At 37.9% G+C, this 5466-nt stretch overlaps 1 pseudogene; it reads left to right on the top strand.

Moving 5' to 3' along the window:
* Nucleotides 1-1930: 1930 nt before the first annotated feature.
* Nucleotides 1931-2956, top strand: LOC149553857 (purine permease 1 pseudogene; annotated as a pseudogene).
* The last annotated feature ends 2510 nt before the right edge of the window (nucleotides 2957-5466 follow it).

The raw sequence follows: 5466 nt of genomic DNA, 5'->3' as shown, positions 1-5466 counted from the left end.
TTTTTTTAATTATGAACCTGATTTGGTTGAAATTTTGACCAAATTGGGAAACCCTAATTTGGTCAAAATTTTGACCAACTCGAGCATAAAATAAAATCAAAAAGTATTCAACAAGCCCATTTAGGGGCTTGGTCAAAATAAAAGGTCCAAAATTGACCTATAATGTACTAGTGCTAGCACACATGTCGTAGTCTTTAGATTCAATTGCTCAGCCCATCCTAACATAAGAACCCAACTTATTACTGATAAATCTAAGTCACTTCATTCTAGGTATCATGTGGTAGATTATAGAGCCTAGGCTAGATTAGAATTGTGTCCATTTCAGTGAGCTTAGGGTTGAAGTTTGGGGTCCAGTCCTTGATAAAGAATCCTTTCCCTTCATCAAATATGGATCACTATCTAGAATTAAAGTTTTATTAGAAATAATATTGTGGATGATCAAATAAAACTCATTAGGAAGGGTTTTGATAATGTACCCGACTCCTCATTTCACATTAATCCAATCTTAAATCAGTTTAGGCGTTGGCCAAGGGCCACTCTATTTTTTTTATTTAAAAAGGTGCTTTCCTTAAGGTCCACTACTGAGCCATCTCATTCATGGTTTTTAATCAAAATATTCATCACCACTGCCTCAATGATGTTTAGGGCTTGTTCAAGCATTTTTCCCAAGCCGGTTGAATTTTTGTGCTTCCAAAACTTATACTCAACTAGCCTGAAGATAAAGGGTTTGTATGATATTTAGTTCACAAAACCCAATAGGGACGTTGGCTCGAGTAATGTTGAAGAAGCGAGTCTCTAAGGCATGGGGGATACTCTCGCAAGTAATACACACAATCTTGGGCCTCCTACCTCTGCCACATCCCAGGCTACTTGAACTCTCTATGATCATCGTGTTGTTGTTGCATCCTTGTGTTAAAGGGCTGGAAATTCTTGTTCATGCCACTGTAATCTTGGTTTGCATAGGGTATGAAGCTCCTTCCATGGATGTGCACATGGGCCATTGAGTTGTGAAAAGGGTTAAAGTAACACGAATATAGTTTATAGGATACATTTTTTTCATATTATTTTTATAACTATTTTTTCTAAGGCATCAAACATAGAGGTTGTAAAATGGAAAGGAAACCTATATTTAATAAAAACTAAAAATAAAAAGTCATAATAAACAAAATATATAGTAAAATTTAGAGTAACACAATTTGACATTTTTGATTTAAGAAGATTGACTTAAATATTTGACCATAGATTGAGCCCTCTAATTTGTTGTGCTTCACCAAAATTTTCATTTTTGGTACTTTTAATGAACACCCCCTTCATACTATTATCAACTTAACTATTGTCCTTTTGAGAAGGGAACTTGAAGAAGGCATCCCTTGTATCTAAAATATCACTTGCGAGGAATATTCCAAGGCTAATATAAATTGGCAACATTAGCAATCACGCATCACCAAATAAAATTATAACATTGGACGTGGCAGCATTGTTTACGAGGGCAGTTCTTAGCCGCAATCGATCAGATCTGCCATGCTCCTCAGTCTTAGGAGTCCAGAGAAATAATTAGATAATTCAGATCTAATGCAATCTCCTTGTATCCCTCAAAAGTATAGGGAAAAGGTCGATCTTTTGACCAGTACAGAAACTGCGTATAAACGGGCTGAAAATCCAACAAGAATAATGATAAAAAGCTTAAAAAAGAAAGAAAGAAAAATGCGGCGTCTTGCAAAACAGCTCCCCGTTAGCCGGTTTATACCAAAACTACAAAGTAGAAAAAATTGAGTGATTCGGTTGGATATTTAAAATCCGGGCTTTAAAGACCACAATATATTGTAAACACAAACAACAAACATATAATGTAATCCAAATTCATTGAGACAGTTAATCATAAACTGTGGTTTTCCTTGAACACCTAGTTCAGTGAATCTATATTGATCGAATGGAGAAGAAAAGCTTTTTAGAGTGGGCGCTCATAATATTGAGCTTTGCTGCCCTATCCATTGGGGTGACTGCTGGTCCCTTGTTGATGAAATTCTACTACTTCAATGGCGGAAAACTAACATGGTTCCCTGCCTGGATTGAAACTGCAGGGTGGCCTCTTCTCTTTGTGCCCATTTGGGTTTCAGCATCATACAACAAAAAACATGGCCAAGCATGCAACAACATTAAGCATATTTCTCCCAAGCTCGCCCTTGCATCCATTGGCGTTGGCCTGCTGACAGGCCTGGATAATTTCATGTATTCAAAGGGTCTCTCTTACCTTCCTCTCTCAACAGCAGCTTTACTCATCGCTGCCCAGCTTGCCTTCAATGCCCTCTTTTCTTTTGTTCTTGTCCGTCAGAAATTTACTCCTCATTCAATCAATGCCATAGTTTTGCTCACTGTGGCCATCGTCATGCTCTCTTTCAACAGCCAAAATGACACGCCGAATCAAGACACTCATTCGGAGTACATAATGGGTTTCATGATGGCTCTTGGTGCGGCTGCTGTGTATGGATTGATTCTTCCTCTGATTGAGCTCATGTACAAAGCAACAAAAACAGAGTTATCGTATTCTCTGGTTATGGAGATGCAATTGATTATGGCGCTTTCAGCCACTGTTTTTACTTCGGTGGGAATGGGTGCCAACCAAAGCTTTCAGGCCATTATAGAGGAATCCAGGACATCAATATCCGGCCAGCCTTTGTACTTCGTTGCTCTGATATCGAATGCGATTTCATGGCAGTTGTTCTACATTGGTGTCTTTGGCGTCATCTTTCAAACCGATTCTCTGTCCAGTGGTATCATGATAGCCATTTCTGTGCCTGTCAATCAAGTGCTGGCAGTAATGCTGTTTAACGAGAAGTTCACAGGGATGAAAGGAATTTCTGTGGGAGTGGCCTTCTGGGGATTCGTGTCCTATTTGTATGGAGAATACAGGCATTCCAGAAAAGTTGAGAAATCTCCAATCCCAGATATACCTTAAACTTATTGCTATTAGTTTCTAGTTTCCATTTCACTTCTATTGATTGTAGGACCGCCGATACATATGCCCATTTGTGCATGAAAACCAGGGTTAGTTTCTCTACGTCTGGTTTTGCAATGTATGCACGTGGATTGCAAATTAGTTTTCGGCATAATGTAATTGTCTAAGAAAACATTGGAAATATTGTAAATTCGCAGCAATTAAAAGAGTCAAAATGTAAATGTGCATTTTAGTTCCTGCCAACTATTGCCTAGGCTATTCCTTAAACTGTGATTAATCTTGGACTTTAGTAACCAATCAAATTGGACATTATCATTTATTTCTATTTAACATTATATACATCCAAAGAAAGATGCAAGTTTCTTGAAGTTAAATTCTATAAGAAGTGTTTTGCAGTGACTTAATTAGAGTTAAGATTGGTGCGCAACAGGATGTCAGACAAAAGTCACAAATAACGAGACGAGAAAGCACGATAAGTAGATTTTTGTAGTGAGTTCCAGAGTACTGCAAAGTATTTTAGGTACAAATTCTTTTGTCTATCTCTAATTGGAATTGTAGACGGCTACTACCATGCAAACTCACAGTTCCAAAGGCTGTGAATATCAATGTCTAGGAATCTGTATTACCACAATCGTGGCAGCCACAATTGGCATTCACAATTTTTTTGGCATGCATGTAAAGACGTGTGTGCACAGGTCCTGAAAAGTGTTAATCAGTGTTTTAGTTCCTACACTTTTCAAACACAAAAAGCACGCTCTATCAGTTTCTAGTTGTGTTTAGTAAAAAAAAGAAATATTTGTTAGTTGCACCGGGGAAGAAGGGCTTTTTCGTCATCATGGAGGGTAGCGTGGATCTCATCTCTTTGATTCTCTGTACCCTTATGGATTGTTTCGTTTTGTATTTTTAACCCACCATCTTTAGCTGAATTTTTAATTATCTATATGGTTTTGAATACGTTTAGTGCATTTACAGTAATGTATGCAATTACAGGTAAAAAAGATCATATTCTCAAAGGCCCTTATGCCGCACCAGCCACCGCCAACTTCAGAGCTCTACTCAGCTTCAGTTCCCCTAAGAGCATTTGAGGCTGCTGAAACCATAAGACATCGGTCAAATCCACTCATGGCAGAGCAAAAGATCCTAGAGTTCTTTAGTATATAGATTTGAAATATTGATTCTATCTATGAATCGATTATTTTGGATCATTATTTTTAAATTTATTATCTTGACCTATTTTATATTTAGGCGAATCCCTAGATGGGTGTCTTTTAGAAAAGTGTTTAGAATCACTTCAAAAGCATTATTTTTCCTCAAACCGAATGTGTGATTGTTTAACCGTGTTAGTGAAATTAATTATTATGGAACTGGTAGTAGAGTGATCCATCAGAAAGAATCGAACTTATGTAGAATAAATAAGGTTCGTTGTAGTCGTATATGGCATAGGGAATGCTTTCTCATTTGCAAGCAACATATCTGGAATGTACTGTAAGTGTTTGTTGATTTGATTGTAAGTTTTTCTATCAATGTTTTTGATCATCAGAATATAAGAGAGAACAATTATAGAAAATTCTTCTATGGTCAGTTTATTGTCAATTCATGTGGTTATTTACATGCCTACTCTTAAATCCTATTGTAGGTGCTTTGTCAATCGAGTTATTTCTTTCTTTGTAGTTAGTCAAATCATTGATGCAAGTGTAGCTTATTTCTGCTATTTTCTATAAACCAGATTTTAGGTGCTAAGAGTTCATGGTCTCGATCTATTAGGAGTTCATGATCGAAACCCACCAGCTCAAATGTCAACTTAGGTACTGGGCCTTTTAGGGTTGGTTCTTCCAATAATCCAAACCATACATAAAAATGTTATTTGCAGATACAAGATACAGCAGTGTGTACTTCATAACCCAAATCTGTGAACACAGATGCCCTCCATAGAAGCGTGCATTTCATGGCACTAAAGTTACTAACTAGTTCATACCCAAATCCCTAGCACGGATGCTCAGTAAAAGAACATAAATGCAGGTTACAAAACTGCAGTCATAGATACATCTTGTAACAAGTTTGTGTGAAGCTGGACAATATCAGATGCTATGCCATTCCTCCGATATCATAACACTCAATGGATGATGGATGAAAGAGGACTTTCAGACTAGGAGAAACATTTCCTGTCTAGAGTATCAATTGAACTGGCTCCTGAGAACAAATTGAAGCTTCTGGCGGCATCCTAAAACATGTCATATGCCAAGTTCCAACCCATTTGTCGAGATGACCATCTAAAGGAGTGTGGAGAGAGGGTTCGAACCCCCAAGCAGCTTCGTTGTGCTAAAACTTGCAAGCAAGCAAAGATCAACTAGCAAACATGAAATCTTGGAATATGGAGCAGCCAGGGAATCTTTGATTGGGCCCTCTGTATGGCCCTCTCACCACCAAAAAGGTTGCATCCCATGGGCCCTCCAAGATGGACTGGGTGCGGCCCAAGGCCTTGTTCAAGAACAATATTCTGCTCTTAGCCC

Source organism: Cupressus sempervirens, chromosome 6 (assembly GCF_028749045.1).
Source record: "Cupressus sempervirens isolate cs-2001-9-10 chromosome 6, ASM2874904v1, whole genome shotgun sequence".
In the NCBI taxonomy this organism is placed as follows: Eukaryota; Viridiplantae; Streptophyta; class Pinopsida; order Cupressales; family Cupressaceae; genus Cupressus; species Cupressus sempervirens.
The sequence above is the reverse complement of the archived record's forward strand: the minus strand, read 5'-3'. Positions and strand labels throughout refer to the sequence as shown.